The sequence below is a fragment of the Aethalodelphis obliquidens genome, unplaced genomic scaffold, assembly GCF_003676395.1.
Source record: "Aethalodelphis obliquidens isolate GAN/ISIS:26980383/991018 unplaced genomic scaffold, ASM367639v1 scaffold3, whole genome shotgun sequence".
NCBI lineage: Eukaryota > Metazoa > Chordata > Mammalia > Artiodactyla > Delphinidae > Aethalodelphis > Aethalodelphis obliquidens.
The window spans coordinates 66,028,219-66,041,455 of record NW_020837947.1 but is presented as its reverse complement, the minus strand read 5'-3'; the positions used below and the strand labels follow the sequence as shown (position 1 = coordinate 66,041,455).

The following is a 13,237-nucleotide window of genomic DNA, read 5'->3' as shown; positions in this document are numbered from 1 at the left end:
TACTTGGGACACAGATGACTTTTGCTCAACAAACACTGGCCTCATCCTACCTCCCCAGGGTACCTCCAGTAATTCCCTATGGTAGTGTTTTCCAGAATGGGGCATGACTATCACTGGGGGCTCTAGGGATAATTTTAGTGGCATATAACCAAGTATTTTTCAAAGATGAACATATTTATTTCAATGGGGATTCAAAAATAAAACTTGCATTCTAAACCCATGATTTCATGACTATTATTGCTTAGGACAAACTTCATGTGGTTGATACTCAACTGACTAACTAAAGTTTGGGGCCTCTTGCTCAAGTCAAACTTGCCAAGTACCCTGAAAAATCCCTCCACTTCTTTCTCTATACAACTCTCCTGCCTGAAATGTCCTTCCAACCCCCTGCTTTGGAAATTCTACATACCCTTCAAAGTCTCAGTTGAATCCCCGCTCAGGAAAGTGGCCTTCAATTAGGGTAGGAGATTGGCAGAGTGGTTAAAAACTAAGGCTTATCAAATGTAAATTTTGGACTTTGGGTGATAATCAGGTATCAATGTACCAATGATTGTGTATCAATGGTATACAATGTTCACTAATTGTAACAAATGCAACACTCTGTTGTTAGATGTTGACAGAGGGAGTAAGTTGTGTGTTGGCGCAGGAAGCATATGCAAACACTCTGCATTTTTGCTCAATTTTGCTGTGAACTTAAAAATGCTCTAAAAAAATAAAGTCTATTAAAAAAAAAAGAAAAGAAAAACGTGGGGAACTTAAAACACAAGATTTGACGGGCTCATTTCCAAAGTTTCTGATTCAGTAGCTCTGAGATGAGGCTTGAGAACTGAATTTCTAAAAAGTTCGCAGGTAATGCTGCTGGGGATCACACTCTGAGAACTATTATTTTAGACCAGTGCTGCCCAACAGCGCTTTCTATGATGATAAAAAATGTTCTATATCTGAGCTGTCCAGTATGGTAGCTACTAGCCACATGTAGCTATTGAGTACATGAAATATGCACAGTGTGAATGACCGTTAGTTTCCTATTGCTGCTCTACCAAACTTCATGGCTTAACACAAATTTATGACCTTACAGTTCTGGAGGTCAGAAGTCTCACTGGTCTAAAAATCAAGGTTCAGGAGGGCTACATTCCTTCTGGAGGCTGTAGGGGAGAAACTGTTCTTTGCTCTTTCCAGCTTCTAGAAGCTGCTTATGTTCCTTTGCTGGTGGCTCCTTCTTCCACCTTCAAAGCCAATAGTGTGACATCTCACCTCTTGACCTCTGCTTCCATGGTCAGACTTGCTCCCCTCTCCACCTTCCTCATGCTTCCGTCATCACATGGCCTTTCCTGTCACTTACTCCCCTGCTTCCCTCTTAAGGACCCTTATGATAATACTGGCCAACTGGATAATCCAGGATACTCTACCCATTTCAAAATCCTAATCACATCTGCAAAGTTTCTTTTTTTTTGGGGGGGGCACATCACGTGACTTGCGGGATGCCAGTTCCCCAACCAGGGATTGAACCCATGCCCCCTGCAGTGGAAGCAGAGTCCTAACCACTGGACCTCCAAGGAATTCCCTCCAAAGTTTCTTTTGCCACGTAAAGCAACATATTCATAGGTTCCTGGGATTAGAACATGGACATATTGGGGAATCCATTATTTGGCCTAACACACTAAGGCTGATGTTTATAAATTTTATTTATTTATTTGGCTGTGTTGGGTCTTCGTTTCTGTGCAAGGGTTTTCTCTAGTTGCGGCGAGTGGGGGCCACTCTTCATCGTGGTGCGCGGGCCTCTCACTGTCACGGCCTCGCCTGTTGCGGAGCACAGCCTCCAGATGCGGAGGCTCAGTAGCTGTGGCTCACGGGTCCAATTGCTCCGCGACATGTGGGATCTTCCCAGACCAGGGCTCGAACCCGTGTCCCCTGCACTGGAAGGCAGATTCTCAACCACTGCGCCACCAGGGAAGCCCCAAGGTGGATGTTTAAACTGTAATTAATTTTAATTAATTTAAAGTTAAGGGACTTCCCTGGTGGTCCAGCAGTTAAGACTCCACGCTCCCAATGCAGGGGGCCTGGGTTTGATCCCTGGTCAGGGAACTAGATCCCACATGCCGCAACTAAAGATCCCACACGCTGCAAATAAGATCCCATGTGCCGCAACTAAGACCAAGCGCAGCCAAAAAAAAAAAAAGGATGATTAAAAAAAAATGTTAAGTTACAGAGGGAATTCCCTCTTTAACTTTATTACAATTTAATTACAATTACAATTGTGGTTATTACAATTTAATAACACATAACTAGCTCTAAATGCTATTGGGCCCTTGTAAAAAGGTATCTGAATACTTTCCTAAGGTGACAAGCTCCTAGACATCACTACTTTATTTTCTACAACTGCAAAGCAGTTTGGATTAAACATTTGATGGGCAAACACAAGGAGGTCAGGATAGAGAGCAAGAACTGCCACAAAAAGTAGGGGTACCAGATCAGATTTATAGACGACTCTGCTGCCCCTCAGTGCTTGAAAATTAGGATATGTTTGTACTAAAAAACAATCAACAGTCAGCAATAAGATGCTAAAGTTAATAAACACATTCCTGTAAGTCCAAGCTCACCAAGTCCAAAACCAAAAAAGATCACCTGTCAACATTTGTCACCTCCTGACACTGCTACTTCTTTAAGTAGCATCCCTACTGATGCTACCCTACAACGTTTCTCCCACTTTTCCTCATTCTTGCTATCGAAATTTGTTTCAGACCCCCCACTATAGCTATCTAGCTATCTCCCCTCTCCAAACACATGTTACACACAACAGTTCGGTTAGTTCTTCCAAAGCAATCCTGCTCATCTCACTTCCTGCTCAAAAACTTTGTATTACTTCCCAATGTCTACTGAATAAAGTCAAGAAAGGCACCTACCTTTCTAGCCCTATCACTCACTATCTCAAGGCTTCCAAAACCCCAAGGTTCAGTGAAACTGGGTTTGTGTTCGCAAACACACTTCCTGACACCATCTCCCAGCATCTATCTAAGAGTCCACAAGCAAGCCTGGGTTTCAATACCCAGAGGTTAGAATGTGAGAATTGAGATTTTAGAAAAGTCCAGTGATATAATTACGATACTTGGACTTCATCCACTACGGAATGAGGGAACCACTGAAGGCTTTTAAAGCAGAGAAATATCATGATCAAATCTGCTTTTCAGACGTTCAACTCTAGCAAGAAGAGTATAGAAAATATTAGTGGCAAGGGAGATAGAAAATGCTATTAAAACATGCAGGAGAGGGGTTTGCCTGGTGCGGCAGTAGTTGAGAATTCGCCTGCCAATGCAGGGGACATGGGTACGAGCCCTGGTCCGGGAAGATCTCACATGCCGCAGAGCAACTAAGCCTGTGCGCCACAACTATTGAGCCTGTGCTCTAGAGCCCGCGAGCCACAGCTACTGAAGCCTGCACACCTAGAGCCCGTGCTCCACAACGAGAAGCCACAGCAATGAGAAGCCCACGCAACGCAACTTAAGAGTAGCCCCCACTCCCCAAGGGCTTCCCTGGTGGCGCAGTGGTTGAGAGTCCGCCTGCCGATGCAGGGGACACGGGTTCGTGCCCCGGTCCGGGAGGATCCCACATGCCGTGGAGCGGCTGCGCCTGTGAGCCGCCTGTGAGCCGTGGCCGCTGAGCCTGCGCATCCGGAGTCTGTGCTCCGCAACGGGAGAGGCCACAACAGTGAGAGGCCCGCATACCGCAAAAAAAAAAAAAAAGAGTAGCCCCCGCTTGCCGCAACTAGAGAAAGCCTGCGCGTAGCAACGAAGACCCAACACAGCCAAAAAAAAAAAAAAAAAAAAAAATGCAGGAGACAATGAGGGATGACTAAGTTATTAGTGGAGATAAAGACTAGGACCAGATCTGAAAGATTTCTGTAGCAGAATCAAAAAGATTTTAAGGGAATGGGTATTCAAATATCCAATCTTGCCCATTTCAAAATCACAGCCTGAGCTGTCTTTTCAAAATGCAAATCTGATCATGTTTCCTCCTCTGCTTAAAACCCTTCAGTGCTTCCAGCTGATCTTAGGTTAAAAAACAAATTTTGTCACAATTCTTCTTACCAAGCCCTGAGTGACCCGGCCTCTCCCCACTCCTCTAGGGTTAGTCTGTGGCATTCTCCCCCATTCTCTGCCCTGATCATATTGGCCTTCCTTCAGCTCCTAGTACACAGTTTGCCCCTCCCACCACAGCGCCTCTGCAGGGAGTGTTCTTTCCTCACTGTTCTCCTTCACTCAACTCATCTGTGTGTTACTGTGGCTTAAGTAATGTTTGAGCCTTCCCTGGCTACCCTTTCTCTCCACTAGGTCAGGTCCTCTGTTAAATATTCTTCTACCACTTTGTCCTTTCTCTACATGGCCTCTTTTCAGTTTATGATTACATTTTTTTGTGGGATTCCTAGAGAAATATCCACCTTACCCACTAGGCTATAAGCTCCACCAAGAACAGGCCTGGCTCTGTTCTGTTCACCATTGTACCCCCACCTCTCAGCACAGAGCCTGACAAGTTGGTAGGTAATAAAAAAAAATTTGCTGAATTAATCAAAATCCCAATTTGTTACAGACAACTCTGCAGTTCCTAGCTTTAATAACAAGGTAGTCATGCTTTTAACTGAAATGGAGAACCAAAGAAGCCATGTTGAATTATCTATCGAACATCCAGCAGAAAATGTCTAAATAGACAGTTGGAAAATGGAGTATATAGCACAGAAGACAAGACATAATTGCTACTATTTGCAATAGCCAAGACATGGAAGCAACCTAAAAGTCCATCGAGAGATGAATGGATAAAGAAGATGTGGTACATATATACAATGGAATACTACTCAGCCCATAAAAAAGAATGAAATATTGCCATCTGCAGCAACATGGATGGACCCGGAGATTGTCATACTGAGTGAAATCAGAAAGAGAAAGCCAAATACCATATGCTAGCACTTATACGTGGAATCTAAAATATGATGCAAATGAACTTATTTATGAAATAGAAACAGACTCACAGACATAGAAAACAAATTTATGGTTATCAAAGGGGAAAGGGGATGGGGAAGGGATAAATTAGGAGTTTGGGATTAGCAGATACACACTACTATATATAAAATAAACAACAAAGTCCTGTAGCACAGGGAATTATATTCGATATCCTATAATAAAGCATAATGGAAAATAATATGAAAAAGAATATATATATACATATACATAAATATATAACTAAATCACTTGGCTGTACACCAGAAACTAGCACAACATTGTAAATCAACTATACTTCACCAATTAAAAAAAAAAGACATAATTGCTGTAGCTGGGATTACTCTTGAAATTATAAAGGCCAGTGATTCTCTTGAAAAGGAAAAGAGGAAGGAGAGGAGGAAAACTTATGTATCAGAATCTCTTGCAAAGAACGATTTTTCACACTTGCTCTCACTTTTCCTCAAATGAGGATCTCAATATACAATGAGAGTTGCTTGTGATAGGAGAGTTGCACCTAAGTGAAGAGGCAAAATTTTCAAAGTTGAGAACCAAGAAAAGAGTTGCAAGCTCACTCATAATCTTTTGAGGAACAATCCCAATGGATTCAGATGTGAAGTCGAAGCAGATGAGAGAAGGATCACCGAGACTTTTGTGAAAGGACAACGTCTTTAAGAGACAGTTTCCTTTAAGAAAAAAATCGAGGGAATGAAATAAACATTTGTAGTGAAAAACAAAAATGTGTAGAGAAAGAGTCAGGGGAGAGGGAGAGTGTATTTTTAGGCTCATGGGAAACATTTAATCTAATACAGCGAGAACCCTAAAAAGATGTTAAGGGTAAAAGAATAACAAACGCCACATATACTGTACACTATGTGCCATGTGCCAAACACTGTCCTAAATGCTCTAAATACATTATCAATTTACTTTAAATACTCCCAAAAGTTCTATGGGGTACAGACTATTCTTTTTCCCAATTTACAGATGAGAAAACAGATAAGAGAAACTTGCCCCAAGGTCAAACAGCTGGTAAAAAGCATATCTGGGCTTAGATCCCAGCTGTCTCTAAAGCCAGATGACAAAATCAAGAATATTCATTAGACAGAAGAGTATAACAAATTTTTTAACGGGCGAGCTCTTGTAAAATGGCAAGAAACGCCAGGAGATAACTGGAGTATGGGGATTCTGGCCCTGAAGGCCTCTGTCCGCCTCCAATCAAAGGAGCCCTGAGTGAGATGGGGGAGCCCTGAGTGAGATGGGGGAGGGGCCCCGAAGAGAGGCAAGGTTTGGAACTGGAGCTGTGGTGAACGGTAAAGACCAGAGAAGAATCAGAATCAATGCCAACTTGATGCCTGAAGCGCAAATCCTGAGATTCTACGAATTACACATTCACATCTGATTTAGGGCCTACTATGTGTTAGGCATGACTCTCTTCGCTGTAGAGATTAAGATAAACAACTTCTCTGGGCGTAATAGGAGACGAAACAACCAACATCAATCATCACCAGACACAGGAAAAACCCATTCCTCCAGAAAACCCCATCCGAAAGGTTTAAGAGTACATTCCAAGGGAAGATTGGTTTTGGGGGGGAGGGGCAGGAAGAGCGGTCGAAAGGACACTTCCTACCTGCGCTCACCCTCGTCCCCGCCCGCGCCCGGATACTCTCGAGGGACCACAGAGGGATTGGGGGTGAAAGCCCAGAAGCTGCATCCGAGGGCGGCGGGAACGCGGCTTCCTGGGAGCCCCGGACATCAGACGCGCCAGCCCCCCGCCACAGACTCCGTCGCTGCCTTCAACTCCCTGGCTCCCCGGACGCCGCCGGCCTCCGCTCAGAGTACTACCGCGCAGTGCAACCTCTTCCCCAGCAGCCCCGCGCAGACCAGAACCCCACAGCAACTTACCCGCCCCGCCTGGCCCAAGGCAACCTGGGGTCCTTTCTGGACACCGAGGTCTCGCTGGAGTCTCCACCAATGCCAGAGCGCTATCAGCACGTGGAGGCGGGACTGAGCGCCCACGGCCAATCAAGTCAGACGCAAAGCACGTCCCCGGCGCACATTCCTAGTTCCCGCCTTTGGGAGGGATTAAAAAAACACGGTTGGCGCCAAACTCCCGTAGTCTTCTAGGGGCTTCAGGAAAAGGGGCGGGGTCTGAGCTGACGGGGAAGGAGGGGAGCGGCTCCGCTACCGCAGGGGCAGAACGTTGGCCGATGTTGGGGCGGTGTCTGGGAGAAGATCTTTAATGAAAGGGAAAGTAACATCTGAGAAGGCCCTGTCATTTATTTAGTTATTCTTTTTAAAATAAATTTTTATTTATTTATTTATTTTTGGCTGTGTTGGGTCTTTGCTGCTGCGCGCGGGGGCTACTCTTCGTTGTGGCGCGTGGGATTCTCACTGCGGTGGCTTCTCTTGTTGCGGAGCACGGGCTCTAGGCGCGTGGGCTTCAGTAGTTGCGGCACGCGGGCTCAGTAGTTGTGGCTCCCGGACTCTAGAGGGCAGGCTCAGTAGTTGCGGCGCATGGGCTTAGTTGCTTCGCGGCATGTGGGATCTTCCCGGACCAGAGCTTGAACCCGTGTCCCCGTGTTGGCAGGCGGATTCGCAACCACTGCGCCACCAGGGAAGCCCTATTTAGTTCTTTATTCTATTAATTCGATTGATTGTTAACCGAGTAAGCACTGTTTTCCCTCAGACACTTTACTGAATGATAAGCAATTTACCTCAGGGAGTTTGGAGCTTCGAGGAGGGGATACCAGGCCAGTGGGGTGGGAGGGAGAGGAGTGCTTTTTAGAGGTAGACTACCGGCGTCGTCTCTTAGAACCTGCAGGAATCTGAGGTGCCTGTAGGGTCTAGCCTCCGGAGGCTGGGCCTGCGCCATTGATTGGTGAGGAAATAAAGCCAACTTCCGCTGCTGCCTCAACGAGGGATTTGATCTTGATCCCTAGTCCTTTCCTCCTGTTTTGTCCACTTTAACAATTTGCAACTGTCATAACAATTTATTGCATATTTTTAAAGTTTTCAAAAAGGCCCCATTTGGGAGAAAATGTTCTCTGGAAGAATACTGGTTTCCTAGATTCTCCCCCAACCACCTACCTTCGCTTCTGAAGAGAAGTTAGTCAGCCAGCATTCCAGGTAGTGGAAAGGGAAAGAGTAGACGGTGTGCAATCACAAGGCATTCGGTGTTGCTGGAGCATAAAGCGCGAGGTGAGGCTGGAGAGGGAGGAAGGGGTGAGACTTTGAAGCCGCCATAAGGGCTCGTCTTAGGGCGGGGTTGGGGAGCGCCACTGAAGGATTTTAAGCTTGGGGTGCTAGTGATCTCATTTGCATTAGTAAGATCTGTCGGCCTTGAGAAGCAGGATTTTGAGATGCTGTTGCTGTGATCCAGGCTAGAGAAAATGAGGACCTGAGACAGATGGCAGGTAGGCTAGGGGATTGATTTTAGAATATGTAGGAGATGAAAGTGACAAAACTTAGCAATTGGTTGAATACTGGTTTTCACCATGAGTGCTTAATGATAGCATTCAGCAAAAAATATTTATTGAGAAAATAGCATATGTGCCTCAAAAATAACTTAAGATTTCCAGCAAAATTATCTTCCAGAGAAGAATGACCTTATAATTTAAGCCCTTACAGAGTCTCTCATTTTTACTGGTACTCTCTTTAATGGGGGAGGGGGGAAGCTGGGTATAAAAATATTTGCTTGGAAAGACCTCATTGCCAATTTGGCATACTTACAGAAGCCAACTGAAGGAATCAGTATTTTTCTTAAGGAAACAAAGTAGTAGATTTGCTTTATGGAGTCTGAACTCACAATTGCAAATGTTGCTAACGTAAAAGCAATTTCTGAAGAAGATCTTCATGTAATCTATGAGATATAGTGTTAAGGGGAAAAAAGTACAATGAAAGAATGAGGAAAATAATATACATATATTTGCTTGTTTTTGCATAATGATACATTAGAACCTCATAAAAAGGGTACTGTATGGTATCTTGAAGCCACCACTTAAGTATTTTTACATGGAAATACGCGTGGCTTTTCTTTTTTAAATTACAGCTTTATTTAGATATAATTCACATACCATATATTTACCTATTTAAAGTGTTGAGTTTGCCTTTTTATAACCTTTTACTTTTGAACTATGGAAGTGTTTCATATATTAAAAGATTGAATTATATCAGAAAGAAAAAATGCAGAAATGGAAAATAAATCTCAATAAATGAAACTGTGTAAACAAGAGAAATATAACCACATAGACAAAATCATTATTTTTTTAACATCTTTATTGGAGTATAATTGCTTTACAATGGTGTGTTAGTTTCTGCTTTATAACAAAGTGAATCAGTTATACATATACATATATCCCCATATCTCCTCCCTCTTGCATCTCCCTCCCACCCTCCCTATCCCACCCCTCTAGGGGATCACAAAGCACCGAGCTGATCTCCCTGTGCTATGCGGCTGCTTCCCACTAGCTATTTTACATTTGGTAGTGTATATATGTCCATGTCCCTCTCTCACTTTGTCCCAGCTTCCCCTTCCCCTTACCCCTGTCCTCAAGTCCATTCTCTAGTAGGTCTGTGTCTTTATTCCCATCCTGCCCCTAGGTTCTTCATGACCATTTTTTTTTTTTTTTAGATTCCATATATATGTGTTAGCATATGGTATTTGTTTTTCTCTTTGTGACTTACTTCACTCTGTATGACAGACTCTAGGTCCATCCACCTCACTACAAATAACTCAATTTCGTTTCTTTTTATGGCTGAGTAATATTCCATTGTATATATGTGCCACATCTTCTTTATCCATTTATCTGTCAGTGGACACGTAGGTTGCTTCCATGTCCTGGCTTTTGTAAATAGAGCTGCAATGAACATTGTGGTACATGTCTCTTTTTGAATTATGGTCTTCTCGGGGTATATGCCCAGTAGTAGGATTGCTGGGTCATATGGTAATTCTATTTTTAGTTTTTTAAGGAACCTCCATACTGTTCTCCATAGTGGCTGTTTCAATTTACATTCCCACCAACAGTGTAAGAGGGTGCCCTTTTCTCCACACCCTCTCCAGCATTTATTGTTTGTAGATTTTTTGATGATGGCCATTCTGACTGGTGTGAGGTGATACCTCATTGTAGCGAAATCATTATTTTAAATGACATTTGAACATAGCACTCTGACTGTACATCGTGAGTGGGATATATTCTAAGGACTAAAAGAACTGCAAAGAAATCTTATACCTCATGCAGCAGTTTTACTGTTAGTATTAACATTGTAATTTTAAAACTATTTTATGTATATTGTAGGATAAAGAAATATGTAATATGTTAATATTTTTAGGAATTAAGATATTTAGTGAAAGAGAAAAGAGATCCAAGCATGAAATAAAAAAAAAATTAGGCGTGAAATCCTATACTATTTTGTGTGAAGTGGAAATGTCAGCATGAACTCATGAGTTTTTAAAATACATATCCCTTATTTCTGTTCCTTAAAGGGTCTGGAAGCAATGATACCCTGTAGCAATATGTCATTAACACACCTGAGACCCAGATCAGGGTTTCTAAATACTATTTCCCACTGGAAGGGAGATCTGCTGAGAATCCTCATCGCCTGAACAGGTTAGCTCCTAAGGGCAGAGAGCAGGATGAAGAAGGAGGGGGAGTCTATCAAAAGGAACAAGTGCAAGAGACTCAGTATCCTGAATATGGGTAAGTGGCTAGGCAGGCTTAACATTTCCAGTGATAGTATTTTTTACAGTTTTAAAAAATTCTCTTACTCAAATAATTTAGATGAAAGTGCTCTGGAAATTTGTTAGAAATTTCAAAAAGTGCATCTAGTCGTGGTAAATAAAGATGCCTGCAAATTATTTGGAGAAAGCAAACAGAATTTGCTTTCTATTGGAGCTGGAACATCTGCCTTCTCCCTTGGACTGGGACTTATATCATTGGCTCTATAGTTCTCAGAACTATGCCACTGGCTTTCCTGGGCCTCCAGCTTGCAAAAGGTAGATTGTGGAATTTCTTAGCCTCCATAATTGTGTGGGCCAATAGGAACAAATCAACCAATCAGTCAAGCTGTATCTATATCTATATCTGTCTCTCTATAAAATCTCCTATTGGTTCCGTCTCTCTGGAGAACCCTAATACCCTGGGTAACTGCCCAGGATTTTGCAGAACGGAGCCCAGTGCTGGCTGGGGCTGGTCTGTGCTTCTAGCCCAAATGGCTCCTGAGTCTTCTCTGTTCCAATTTGCAGAGGAGGAAGTGAGGTGTGGAGATGTGAAGAGGGGTGTGATCTTTTCCACAATGAATTGGTAGAAGAGCCTGTGAAGACCAGGTGGGTGAAAACGCTGCTGGGGCCAAGCCCAGATGAGTGCCATTTGAAGGGGCATACCATATTCCAGGTGCTTAGGCCACATGATCTATACCGCGTGCAACTGCGTAAAGTTGTTGTTTGTCCTCATGTTATAGATCAGAGAAGGCTCAGAGAGCTCAAGTGACTCGCCCCACAGCTAAATTCCAACTGAAGTGCCTGTTTTGCAGCTGGAACTCAAACCCAGATCTAGTTGCTCTGAGGCCCATGCTCCTCCCAGGAAGCCCTGCCCTCTCTCTTGTCTGTGACCATCATGAGCCCCCTGCACAATGATTGTTTGTACATCTGTCTACCCGACTAGCCTGTGAAAGCTTTCAGGATAAGGCTGTGCATTTTAAATCTTGGATGCCCAGTATGTAGCCCAGTGCTGGCTGAGTGCATGCATGTTTATGTATAGATGCCAAAGACCAGACGTTACCCATCACTTGCAACCCTCCAGTCTAATCCTTATTCCCTGGTGTCTTGTCCTGCCTTGTCCGCAGGTTTATTATGAGAGACTCTTTCAAGAGCCCATATGGCAGCGTTCCCCACCTCCCCCATAGCTTTTCTTGTAATTTAAATTTCCTTCACTCTCAAAAGCCTTTATAGGGTCATCAACGGTACAGCACAAATAGAGGTTAAAAAAAGAAGTTAAAAGGATGCAGTGTAAAATGTAATGCTTCTAGTAAATGTTGCTGTATCTCTGAAGGTTTCCGTCCATTGCTTTAGGATGAGGGTCGCTGCCTCGGGTACATTTGTCTTCAAGGAGAGGGAGTGAAAACTAGCCACGGAGAACCAGTCATGCCTCTTTCTGGTTGACAAAGCAGCCAGTAGCAAGTAGATGTTGGGATCTGTAGGAGCCAGGGGGTGGGTGTAGGGACAGAAGGGATCATGCTCTTGAGTCAAATGAAAGGAAATTTCATAAGGTGATGTGGGATGCGCGGCTTTCTCCATATCTCTGGACCTGGATTCTCTGATACCAGGAAGTATCGTATTCATTTATACCAGGAAGGCAGAGGTGCTCAGTGGGGAGAATTGGAAGCCCATCCCACTCTGGGCACCATCAGAAGCTGGCATTAGACGTGGAGTATGGTCCTGCCGATGCATCCTAACTGAGGAGGCGAGGGTGATGAATTGGAGAAAGGTGGAAAGTTCTAGAACTATTTCAAAGAAGAGCTCAATTTTTTTTTCCATACAGCATACAACAGACCTGCTGGCAGGGAGTAGGCAGACTGAGATCCCTCACTGTGCTCTGGAAGTAGATACAAGTCACACCTAAGGTGCACATTCAAAGTAGGAAAGAGAATGGCTGCCGCCCATTTGGGGCTGGGTGGTGTTTGAATGCTTCCCTTCTGCAGGATATAAGGGCCTTGTTCTGTATCAAACCACAATTGCCGTTCCTGCCACAAGCACAAATGTTGGGGTCGAAGGTGCATACGACCATCAGTTCGAAGTGACCAGGTTTTCCTACAGAAAACTGGGACCATGACACACGGTTTTCCTAGAATGGATTGAATAACTTCATGTCTTCAGGCAAAGGACTCTGTTTTACCTCTGACACCTAAGATATTTCACAACAGTGCACGTTTGCTAACCCCGTTATATGGTCCCTGAAGCCCTCGCCTCAGTGGGGAGCCCATGGAGGGAGTGGAGTTCAGCAACTGGTAATTTCAGTTTTCCCACCTGGTAGGTGGGGTAAGGCCATGCACTTCTGGAAGCTCAGATCCCGGCAGCACTGCATTCTCCTGCCATCACGTGAATCCATCCTCACTGCCAGCTTGGCCAGACCACTTATGAGTCCTGCGTACTCAAGTTGTCTGGCCTGCCCACCATTCAATAGCTTGTTTTCCCTTTACATCAACATCCAAGACTCAAATGATCAATATTCTTTTCTGGCTTAGATGTATGTACA

The 13,237-nt window shown here is 44.0% G+C and overlaps 1 protein-coding gene across 8 annotated transcripts in view; it reads right to left on the bottom strand.

Moving 5' to 3' along the window:
• Positions 1-6,994, bottom strand: part of CASP8AP2 (caspase 8 associated protein 2) — a 47,388-nt gene extending 40,394 nt beyond the window's left edge. For 7 of the 8 annotated variants that reach the window (XR_003429464.1, XR_003429473.1, XR_003429470.1 and 4 more), the window contains exon 1: positions 6,891-6,994. The gene's annotated coding sequence lies outside the window, so the exon portion shown is untranslated. Of the gene's footprint in view, positions 1-6,615; positions 6,809-6,890 lie in introns of those variants that run through there. The other variant, XR_003429469.1, reaches the window with a different exon arrangement.
• Positions 6,995-13,237: the final 6,243 nt, after the last annotated feature.